Source organism: Macaca mulatta, chromosome 14 (genome assembly GCF_049350105.2).
Source record: "Macaca mulatta isolate MMU2019108-1 chromosome 14, T2T-MMU8v2.0, whole genome shotgun sequence".
NCBI classification, from domain to species: Eukaryota; Metazoa; Chordata; class Mammalia; order Primates; family Cercopithecidae; genus Macaca; species Macaca mulatta.
Genome location: NC_133419.1, coordinates 56,685,154 through 56,697,288, shown reverse-complemented (window position 1 = coordinate 56,697,288; position 12,135 = coordinate 56,685,154). Strand labels below are relative to the sequence as shown.

General features: G+C 46.1%; 2 protein-coding genes across 37 annotated transcripts in view; one reads left to right on the top strand and one right to left on the bottom strand.

Annotated features, from left to right (window-relative positions):
* Positions 1–12,135, top strand: part of AKIP1 (A-kinase interacting protein 1) — a 338,621-nt gene that overhangs the window by 252,045 nt on the left and 74,441 nt on the right. The window lies entirely within an intron of this gene.
* Positions 1–12,135, bottom strand: part of DENND2B (DENN domain containing 2B) — a 177,727-nt gene that overhangs the window by 131,627 nt on the left and 33,965 nt on the right. For 4 of the 36 annotated variants that reach the window (XM_077963486.1, XM_077963499.1, XM_077963490.1 and 1 more), the window contains one exon: positions 10,934–11,052. The exons of 29 other annotated variants lie outside the window; for them this stretch is intronic. The gene's annotated coding sequence lies outside the window, so the exon portion shown is untranslated. Of the gene's footprint in view, positions 1–7,131; positions 7,269–8,146; positions 8,246–10,933; positions 11,053–12,135 lie in introns of those variants that run through there. 3 more of the 36 variants (XR_013404047.1, XM_077963492.1, XM_077963489.1) reach the window with 3 other exon arrangements.

Here is a 12,135-nt window from a genome sequence, read left to right as displayed (position 1 = left end):
TCCACCATGATTGTAAGTTTCCTGAGGCCTCCAAGACATGTGGAACTGTGAGTCAATTAAACCTCTTTCTTTTCTAAATTACCCAGTCTCGGGCAGTTCTTTATAGCAGCATGAGAATGGAGTAATATACCATCCTTGCATCCCAGGGATAAATCCCATTTGATCATGGTACATGAACCCTTTTTCTTCTTTTTTTTGACTTGAGGCCACTGTTCAAATTCATTCTTCTGCTTTTTTTTTTTTTTTTTTTGAGGTGGAGTCTCGCTCTGTCGCCCAGGCTGGAGTGCAGTGGCATGATCTCAGCTCACTGCTACCTCCGCCTCCTGGGTTCAAGCAATTCTCCTGCTTCAGGCTCCCGAGTAGCTGAGACTATAGGCATGTGCCACCACACCCAGCTAATTTTTTGTATTTTCAGTAGAGGCAGGGTTTCACTGTGTTAGCCAGGATGGTCTCGATCTCCTGACCTCGTGATCTGCCCACCTCGGCCTCCCAAAGTGCTGGGATTACAGGTGTGAGCCACCATGCCCAGCCTCTTTTTTAAAAAATTTAACTTTTAAGTTCAGGGGTGCATGTGCAGGTTTCTTATACAGGTAAACTTGTGTCATGGGGGCTTGTTGTACAGATTATTTCATCACCCAGGTGTTAAGCCTAGTACTCATTAGTATTTTTCCTGATCCTCTCCCTCCTTCCACCCTTTACCCTCAAGTAGGCCTTGGTGCCTGCTCTTCCCCTCTATGTGTCCATGTGTACTCAATGTTTAGCTCCCACTTATAAGTGAGAACAAGTGGTATTTGGTTTTCTGCTCCTGCATTAGTTTGCTAAGGATAGTGGCCTCCAGCTCCATCCATGTTTCTGCAAAGGACATGATTTCATTCTTTTTTTATGGCTGCATAGTATTCTATGGTGTATATGTACCACATTTTCTTTAACCAGTCTACTGTGATGGGCATTTAGGTTGATTCCATGTCTTTGCTATTGTGAATAGTGTTGGAATGAATATACATATGCATGTATCTTTATAATCAAACAATTTTTTTTTTTTTTTTGGAGACAGGTTCTTGCTTTGTCACCCAGGCTGGAGTGCAGTGGCACAATCTTGGCTCGCTGCAGCCACTACTTCTCAGATTCAAGCAATTCTCCTGCCTCAGCCTCCCAAGTAGCTAGGACTACAGGTGCGCAGCTCCGCACACAGCTATTTTATATATATATATTTTTAGTAGAGACAGGGTTTCGCCATGTTGGCCAGGCTGGTCTTGAACTCCTGACCTCAAGTGATCTGCCTGCCTCGGCCTCCCAAAGTGCTGGAATTACAGGCATGAGCCACTGCACCTGGCATCTTATAATCAAATTATTTATATTCCTTTGGGTATATACCCAGTAATGGGACTGCTGGGTGGAATGATATTTCTGTTTTTAGGTCTTTGAGGAATCGCAACACTGTCTTCCACAATGGTTGAACTAATTTACACTCCCACCAACACTACATAAATATTCCTTTTTCTCCACAACCTTGCCAGCACCTGTAATTTTTTGGCTTTTTAATAACAGCCATTCTGACTGGTGTGAGATGGTATCACACCGTGGTTTTGATTTGCATTTCTCTAATGATCGGTGATGCTGAGCTTTTTTTTATATGCTTGTTGGCCACATGTATGTTTTCTTTTGAAAAGTGTCTGTTCATGTACTTTGCCCACTTTTTAAAAATGGGATTTTTTTTTCCTTGTAAATTTGTTTAAGTTACTTATAGATGCTGGATACTGGACCTTTGTCTTATTAGACTCAATGTGTGCTGTTGAATTCTATTTGCTAGTGTTCTGTTAAGGATTTTTGCATCTATATCCATCAGAGATGTTAGCCTGTAATATTCCTTTCTTTTCCCATTTGTTCTAGATCCCATTATGGTTACCCTTTTTATCACTGACTTGGATAAGACACAATTATCAAATATGCTTATGATAAATTAATTGGGAGGGATAATTAATATACTAGATATCATCAGAGAGAAAAGCCTCCACAAACTGAAACCACAGGTTAAATAAGGCAAGATGAAATTTTTAAAGGGTAAAATATGTAATTTTACACTGAAGCTTAGAAAAATACTGTAAGACAACAGGATAAAGATGGTTATTAGTGAAAAAGACCTGAGGAAAGGTTCAATATGAGTCAACTGGCGAGCAAATGTGATTCTGAGTTTAGCTGACAAAACACAGGGCCCAGATCAAATGAGATTCATGTCCTACCGTCCTCCATTCTGGTTAGAACAAAAGTGTTTCCAGGGGACATATACTATATTTGCAGTCCCAGGGGCAAATGGAGTCGTGAATAACATTTCAGACAAATATATTGAAAGAAAAAATGGAAATCAAGTCTTTTGGAGCCCCTTAAACTGAGAAGTAAGATAACACATCTGATTTCATGAGGTTGTAGTAAGTTCTCCTGCAGAACAGGAAGATAGAAAACTACCACTTTCATCCCCATGGAGTCATCTCTGGGGAATAAAGAACACTCACAGAAAGAAGAGACAGCTGGGTCCTGCCTGACCTGCACTTTGTCCCTCCTGCTAGTCACATCAAAACCCCCAGTCGGGGCTCTGACCATCCAAGCTTTATCAAGGATACAGAACAGCTCAGGAATCCAAACAATTCTGACCCATCATCTCCCCAAACCACGGTTCACTACAAGCAGAATCACAGTGATATTTTTAACTATCAGAGTGAATTTTTGTGGATCTTTAACCTCCTATACTAAGCTGTTATCTGATAGCTGTTGTGAGCAAGGACTCAGGCTTAAATGCTATAACCGAAACATTACATGGTAGGAATGCCGCATTTCAGCTTCTTTGGGGATTGCTGGGATACAGACATACCAGCTTATCTCCTGTAAAGGGACCCTATGATGCTTCTTCTAAGGACCTGGGGAGAGAGAAGAGCAGTGGCCCTTCAATATCCAGTTCTTATCCTAGGAACATGGAAGGCGGCCCTGATCTACAGATGAGTCATACTAAATAAACATCAACATCCTACAGGAGATGCCATTTTTTAAACCATCTTCTTTTTCCCCAAGGTTAAGAACTTAGAAGTTCCTAATCTATGCAATGATTAGCACCTTTCCTAATAAGACATGCACTGGGCCCATCCTATGTTTATGTGGAAGACAGCTAGTTTGCCTTTGTGTAAAAAGAGGTCCTTATGAATGTTCATTCACTTAGAGATCAACATTGAACAACTTGTGCGATAGAGAAATCAATTAGACCCCAGGATGCAAGGAAGGGAAGATGATGAAAGGAAAAGCAGAGGAATGTGGAGGGAGCGGGGAGAGTAGAAAGCAATTTAAGATCCCGAAGGACAGAAACAGGAGGAAGCTTGTTTGGAAGTCTCAGAGTGGCAAATTTGGGGGAATTCCTGAGCATTACTCTCAGGGATGTGAAGGAACATACTTGAGCACCACTTAGCCTTTTGAAAGTGCAGGAAAGAAAGAATTCAGAAAGCCTTTATTCCCTCCCTGTCTGGGGCTCCTTACCCTGGGGTGATACAACTGTCTACACCCCACTTAGCTGGTTGGCTGAGCTGTGAACGACTGAGAGGAGGAAGGCAGAGTGAAAAGAACAAAGGGTCAAGGACTACTGTCCCCCGCACAGCTTGTGCCAGCAGAACACTCCCTTCTTACAAGGCCATGGGACTCCAGAGGCTAAAACTGGTAGATGCTAGCTCATCTCAAACCCAAGCAGATAAAGGAAGTCAACGATTTCACAGTCCTCCCGAAGGCAGTAAAGATTATAGCCACTCATCTCCAATGCAGATAGCATCTACCATCAGTAAAGCATGACACAGCTCTTCTAAGAAAAAGGCCCAGAGGAGATGAAGAAGGGGTGCATACTCTGGGAAAACTTGGCAAGCTGAGGCTTGACTCTCTCTGCGTGCTCCCAAGACAGTTACCAAGTTACCACTGCTTTAACTAAGTCACAGAGGGTCCAAGACCCAGAGAGACACGAGAGTTGTCAGAGGCAAAGATAGAGACTTGTGTGGTTGGGATTTGGGGGCTTGAAGTGGTTTTTGTTTTGTTGTTGTTAGTAAGTAAGACTGTCTCAGCAAGCTTCTGAAGGGTGAAGCCTGTACCTCTATTTTATCCAAGATGGCTAGGAAGAGAGACAGCTCAACGACATCTGACTTAATCTGCTGCTCTGAGTGGCGGGAGAGAATGGGATAGACTTTCCAAATAAAATAACAATTTGCCAGCCACAAACTTCCTTCCTCTACTATCCAGGTAGTCCATTTCCTCCTTAAATCCCTATTGCACCAGACTGGAGGTGGGGAGGGGGGACGGGGGTGGACCGTGGCAATGTTGTGTAGAGGAGACAAGGACGAAAATGTGAGACATGGACCCAACTGCTGGCTATGGAACTTGGAATGGACCCCAAGGCCAAGGCCATTCAGACTAAACTCAGGGGACTATGAAGTTTATTACCTTGGGAACCTCTTGGAAGAGAGCTGCTCCTGCCTACAGTGGCTAGGGCAGAGATCTAAAGCAAGTAAAGGACCAGACAAATGCTGAGAACCTAGAAGGAGCACACAAAGCCTAATTCAGCCTCATGACCTCAACTTCCTCTTCCAGGAGTGTCTGGACACAGCTGTGCACCTTCCACAGCACAACTCAGCCGTTAAGGCTGCACCAAAATTCATTCAGGAGCCCAGCCCTGGGCAAAGCAAAGCCTCCTGCCCCACAGGATGCAGCACTTCCCTGGTTTGTCTTCAGGGGCTCCAGTGCAGCTGCATCTGCAGGGAAGCTGGGGGTCAGGATGCAGACCACAAGAACCCACTCTGTGAGGGGTCACTGCTTTCAAGGACACGCCGTGTGGGGCAGTGAGAATGGGGACAAGCAGGGCGGACCGAGCACTCTTTTAGTAAGAAACAAGGACTCGGGAGGTGACCAGCTGCAGAAGTGAGCAAGGCTCCAGAAGGACTCCAGCTTCTGACCCGGATGGCTGAGTGCTGCCACCATCTCTGGGAACACTGACCTAACAGAAGATTCCACGCTGCTTTGCTGTGGTCATGTCTGAGTTTACCCAAGAGGGGAAGCTGCTCCAACAGAGGAAGTTAATTAGACCAGACAACAAGAGCGTGAAGCAGAGATGGAAAACAGGGATGGGGCAAGAAAGAGTGGAGGACAAAAAGTAAGATAAGTTTCTCTCAGCTCTCAGAGAGACTGGTTTATCACCTAACGTTATCCAGCCAGACAGACTTTCTGCCAACTGCACACTCTCTTCCGTGCTGCTGTTGTCTTAGAATTGTCTTAGGAGGGAGAGGCCTAGATGGCGGGTCCCGCTCCACCACTGAATAGCTGTGTGCGCTGGGAATAGTCGCTTCCCTTTTCTTCCCCAGCCTCCCCTTCCATAAAACGGAGCCAGATTAGATGAACTCTAAGAACCCAGACAACGCTCTGCTGAATGAAAAAGTGCTTTGAAAAGTCCAAGTACTTCGCAAACAGAACATGTCAGTATTGGTCAGTTCTCACAGGTCAGAAATGTCGGCGTCTTCTGTCTTTCCCCTCAAGTTCATCCTTCATGTCAGTCCTGCCTCGTCTACTCTGGAATATTCTCTAGGACTCGCCCCCTTCCTCTCTCCTGTTGCTGACCTGCCATGCCCTTTAGCAGGCTTCCTCACTGCCTTTCTCTGGCCTCTCCAAAATTATCCTATTTTCATCTATCTACAAGAGAGATTTCCACAAAACTCCACCTTCACTGCGTCACTTCACATCAACTATGTAATGGCAGGACTTCCAGAGCTCAGGTCCCTGGCTCTGCTCACTCTGCCACACCTACCCTTCCAAGGTAGATCATTGCCTGACACTGGAGTGAACACCTCTCTTTTCCCTACAAAGTTGGCCCAACTTTAAAGACCAGAAAAATCCTGCCTCCTCCAAGAAAAGTTTTCTGTGGTTGTATAAGATACAACTTTCTTGTTCTGAACTATAAATATATCGATGATCCATAAACCAACACAGTTAAGATCTTGGATATTCTCTACTTGTTTAACAAATACTGTCTCTCCAATAGCTTATAAATTCCCTCAGGTCAGAAAATAAGCTTTATATAATATTTGCCTCACAATGTCAGTGGAGCTGAAAAATTCAGCGAGGGGTGCATTGCCTGATAGTGGAAAGCAAGATCTTTGTTATCTCTCTAGCCCTTGACAACTCACAGGGAATGGCGGGGTACAGAGGAAGGAGAGAAGAGGTGGAATTAACACCCTCCCAACTCCTAAAGTGCCTTCCCACCTGTTCCTCCCTGCTTTTACACACTCTGGTGGGGGGAAAGGAGCCCCCATCACAGGCTCCAATCCACCTTTTCTCTGAAACTGAGCCTGAGCACATCAAAGCAGCATGCAGACAGTTCTATTTAGCTCCATTCTTCATGTTCTGATCCACCTGTGTGACAGCAACGGCTGCTCACAGTGCCTGACAGTAGTGGGAAGATAAAAGGAAGAAAGAGACACATAAGGAAGAAAAGCCAAGACCAGTAGTCGTCGTCTAATATGTATTTCAGATCTGGGTCCTAGAGGGAGATCTGCTTCAAATTAAGCCCATCTGTTCTCAAGACCCCAAAGAGGCAAAGCACCCATGAGAAGGGCTCTACATCCTGCCAAGGCACAGACACCAGTGAAGATTGGCAGCTGCAAAGAAGGATGGCATCCTTGAGGCAGCCAACACACTGGGAGGTGGAGCCTCTGGCTGACCAGCCCATTCTCAGACCCAGAGCCTCTGCTCTACAACACACGACCCCAAGACCTCCCTGATAGGTAAGAATCACATAAGTATGTAATGGGTATAAAATGGGGAGGGTTGTCAGGAGATCAGCCCAATTCCCAGAGGAAAGCATTCCTGGCCATCATACCCAAGGTACTCAGCAATGCAAGCATAACTTAGCATGCCTAAACCCACCTTCTCCACTACTCCTGGCTTCTGGCCACTTGGGAGCAAACACACCTCTGCAAAAGTCCCAGCTTTTGTGCTCCCCACAGTCAGCCCCCACCATCATCTCTCCAGATCCTCTCCAGTTTATTAGATGCATTCACTCCTACTCTCCACTTCCAGACACACACACACACATCCTTGGGTAGACACAGGGCAATGAGCCTCCCTCTCAGGCTCAACTTCTTGGTTGGGCACAGCGGGGTGGCTCACACCTGTAATCCCAGCACTTTGGGAGGCTGAGGCAGGATAATCGTTTGAGCCCAGGAGTTCAAGACCAGCCTGGGCAACATAGCAAGACCCTGTCTCCTTAAAAAAATGATGGAGAAATTAAATTTAATTCTCTAGGGCTCACTCACTCCCTAAAAAACTAAAAATTTAAATTTAAATTTTAAAAAATCAGGCTTAACTTCTACCGAGTGTGTGTTCATGCTCCCTTAGGCCCTTTCTGCTTGCAGGAGCTGATGATGCTGGGTGCACTCTGAAAGACTTCAAACCAGGTAAGGATGGTATTGGCTTCAGGGGCCAGGGGATGCGTTCACAAATCATCCAGAAAGTCAACACAGCCAGACTGCGGAGACGCCCAGTTATACCAAGACCAACAGGCAGATTCTCTCCCCTGCCCCTACGCTCCTTCCTCACAAAAGGTATCTGCCACACCCATCTCCAGTGCCAAAGATGGATCACAGCGAACTAAGCCTACTCTCTCTCCTCCTACCCCTTACCCCCACCTTCCAGAGTGACAGGGAGACAGGAAAGCAAGTTGGAAAATTTTTAAAAGAACCAACACCTCGGCTAGGCGCAGTGGCTCATGCCTGTAATCCTAGCACTATTAGAGGCCAAGGTGGGTGGATCACGAGGTCAAGAGATCGAGACCATCCTGGCCAACATGGTGAAACCCCGTCTCTACTAAAAAATAAAAAATTTAGCCAGGCATGGTGGCGCACACTTGTAGTCCCAGCTACTCGGGAGGCTGAGGCAGGAGAATCACTTGCAACCGGGAGGCGAAGGTTGTAGTCAGCCGAGACTGCGCCACTACACTCCAGCCTGGCAACAGAGCAAGACTCCGTCTCCAAATAAAAATAAAAAAGAACCAACACCTCATCACAATCCATGAAAAGCTAGCTCCTGGCTCCAGGACTGCAAGAAAAGGGAATTCCACCTTCAAACTCCCGGTTACCTTCGATGGCTGGTCTCAGTGGAACTGCAGAACTGCGCTAGCATTCCTCCTCACAGAGGCATGAGGCAGCCACACCCCACACAGCCCCAGAGGCAGAGTTGGGCAGAAAGGAATGCAGATCGTTTCCCAGAAGTGTCCGGCTGAGAAGGAAACCAAGAGCTCACCCACAGCTTCCTGGGCCCTGAAGGGGAGGCACTGGGTTCTCAGAACAAGGACTTTGGCAACTCAGGGATGGTAAGGCCCTCGTATGTGAAAGCCCACAGGAGGCGAGAACACAGTGGTGGGGAGAGGCCCCGACAGAACAAGCCTGGGCTGGCCCCAGACGGCTTGCAGTAAGCAGCAGCTACACTTGAGTGTGAGCAAGGGTCTTAGGGAGACCCGCAGCAATCCAGTCACAGGGAGGCCGAGGCAGGTCCGCGGATGTGACGTTGGATCCTCTTAGCATAAGCTTTGGTGTCACCTGCTTTCCAGGCAGCAGGCTTCGTTTTCTAACACATCTTGAGGGAGGAGGGAAGAACCGGAGGGGGAGCCCAACATCCGACAGGCCAACAAAGCTGGTGAGCAGATGGGCTCCAATGCCTCCCAGCTCGATTCCCTCAGTCATGCTTCAGAGGTCATAAGGCTTTTTCCAGTCCTACTGTTAGTACCACAGCTCCCAGAAGCCTGTGCTTCCTCCAAATACACACAGAGACACATATAGACACATGTCTGTTTGTTCTTCAAAGCTTTGTTCGGGAAGCCAAAGATACAAGACGCCTTCCAACTTCATGTCCCTATGTCAACACATAGACACAGAGTTAAATACGGTTTTTCCCAAGCAAAGGCCTTGGCTGCTAATAGGATTAAGGGTGGCTCTGGACACCCCCACATGCAGGAAGAAGGCTAAGCACCTGGAATCTCCCCTTTCTCCACAGCACCAGTAAATGAACTGATGTCATCTCTCTGGTAGCCAAACATGTCTGTCTCCCAGCCCCTAGGATTTCACCCATCCTCACCTCAAAATTGCATAATAAGGGTCTGCAGCTGGTTAGTTCAGTTACTCACAGCCTGGTGCCAATGAAGCAAAGGTTAAAAAGTTGGCTACTTAGAGCCATTAGTTTCACCTTACCCTGTGGCCACAGATTTTAACTGTTTAAACCTAGATCAAAATGCATGCTGCTTTTCTCAGAGAGACAAGACCAAAGATGAACTCAAAAAGAGCATCCCTGGGCACCACAGAAAGGACAAAGATAAAATCAGCTGTGACTGTACTTCTTTGGAATGGGATGACACACACTGATCCCCAAGCAAGAACATCTGGATAAGCTTTCCCACCCTCACGGGAAATTTTCAGTCACCTGGAACCTAGTACAGTTTGGAAAGTCATTCCATTTTCCTGAACTGTTCATTCCACAAGGAGATGCTGCAGTTTACACATAGTGCACTGGGACCTCTTCAGTTTTCGTAGTTTTCGTAGATTAGCAGCATATGCATTCTACAGGAAAGGTCCGTAGCTTTAAATTAGACGCTTTCCATCCTAAGGCCTGATATGGCATCGCAACAAGAATGTATTATTTCCTCGTCAAAAATCAGAGGAGACAATTCCACTAACCCCACTAAACAGTATGTTTAAAGAATGTGATCCTGTCATAATTACATCATGATTTTCAAAGTGGTGGAACACTTCATTGGGTGTTAAGCTTAAGTATTTCCCAGTGTGATACATAGTGCGAAAAAGAAAAGAGCTTAGGCAAAGTTAGGCATGGCACATTCCAGCTCCTCTAGTCTAGAGACTAAAGAGAACAGACCTAGCTTTCCTGACCTAGCTCCGGACAGCCCTTGGAAGCACTTTTCTTCCTCTTCATATGATGGGAATAGAGTCAGTCTCTTCTAGAGCAACATCACCAGCAGGGGCCAGAGGATGAACAGACTGTGTTTTCACTAAAAGCTCCTTTCTCAGGCAGTCGCCCTTTACAGGTTGAAGACAGTTTTCCACAGAAACAACACCAGACATGGTAGCCAGATGTGCAGACAAGCTCATTAACGAACAACATGGCTGAAATACTGTTTATACATAATAAAGACACAAAACAATACCTCTGTAAATACTAGCAATAAAACAAAATGTAAGAGGAATAAAATTAAATCATTTTTGGCCAGGCACAGTGGCTCACACTTATAACCCCAGCACTTTGGGAGGCTGAGGTGGGCAGATCAATTGAGCCCAGGAGTTCAAGACCAGTCTGGGCAACATGGCAAAACCCATCTCTACAAAAAAACAAAAATTAGTTGGGCGTGGTGGTACGTGCCTGTGGTCCCAGCTACTTGGGAGGCTGAGGTGGGAGAATTACTTGAGCCCAGAAGCAGAGGTTGCAGTGAGCTGAGATCGCGCCACCACACTCTAACCTGGGTAACACAACAAGACTCTGACTCAAAAAATAAATAAATAATTTTTACATATTTCAAACTGTGGTCCTGGAAGAAGGAGAGGTTAATTAAAAGATGGATATCTGGAAGGATTTTTAAAAGCATTCTCAAGAACAATAGTGATGGCACTGATTCTTCAAACCATCTACTTTCATTCCCAAATGTCTGACTGTCCTTTCAGAAGTATTCTTGGTTTCACACTTTTACCAGCTATCATCAAAGCTAGCTTTTATCCCACAGGCAAAGAGGAAAGGGGATAAGGAGGGTGTTTCCTGAGGCAATTAAGCAAAATCGTAAGTACAGAAAGAGAAGGAAAGATGAGGATTAAAGAGGATGTGAGTAGGATCTGAAGAACACTTACCTGAGGGAGACCTCAATTACCTGTGATTGGTGAGAGATACAGAAGCCAACCGGTTCGTGAGTACTGAGAACTGGAGTGCCAGGGAGGACACACTGGATATCATGTGACAGACACCAGTTGGGTCACCTGCCTAGGACAACTGAAGATCAAAGAATGGGGGAAAATACCAAATGCCAGACACAGGCTCACAACTCTTATCCAGCCCCAGATCAAACTATTAGTTCAACCAGACATTGTTGACATTCATAAGGAACACATCTACAGAGCCTATGGGGAATGCTCACTGCCTGTTCTCCCGAGCTGGCTGGCTGGGAGTACCAATCTATCTAAAGAAAAGAAACTACCCCAGAGTTCTATGTCACCTAGCTCTACCAGTCTCAGGAAAGTAGGAGGCATCCTCATCAGGGATGCAGGTCACAATGGAGTTAGGGCTTATGGAATACATAAAAACATGGTGAATATAGGGCCGGGCGCAGTGGCTCACGCCTGTAATCGCAGCACTTTGGGAGGCCAAGGTTGGCGGATCAGGAGGTCAGGATTTGGAGACCAGCCTGGCTAACACGGTGAAGCCCCGTCTCTAGTAAAAATACAAAAATTAGCTGGGAACCTGTAGTCCCAGCTACTCGGGAGGCTGAGGCAGGAGAATAGTGTGAACCCGGGAGGTGGAGCTTGCAGTGAGCCAAGATCACGCTACTGCACTTCAGCCTGGGCAACAGAGCAGCCTCTGTCTCAAAAAAAAAAAACAAAAACAACAACAACAAAAAAAAAAAACCATGGTGAGTATCACAGGGGCTCAAAGATAAATAAAGAATTGCAAAATAACAGAGAACTCCTACTTGAAAGTATACGGAATCAATTATGGAACTCTTCTGCCCAGAACTATTCTACTTAGCTCCAAAACTTTCTCTAGCAAGTTTCAGCAGCGAGAGCCTCCCAGGGTTGCGCACAGCAACGGTGAGCATGGATCTTCATCCTCATCACTAACCCTGAAAAGAAAAGCATCCTTCTGTACTTCTTCTTTTTTTTTTTTTCCTCAGACGGAGTCTTGCTCTGTTGCCCAGGCTGGAGTGCAGTGGTGCAATCTCGGTTCACTGCAACCTCCACCCCCTGGGTTCAAACAATTCTCCGGTCTCAGCCTTCCAAGTAGCTGGGATTACAGGCATGCGACACCATACCTGGCTAATTTTTGTATTTTTAGTAGAGATGAAGTTTCACCATGTTG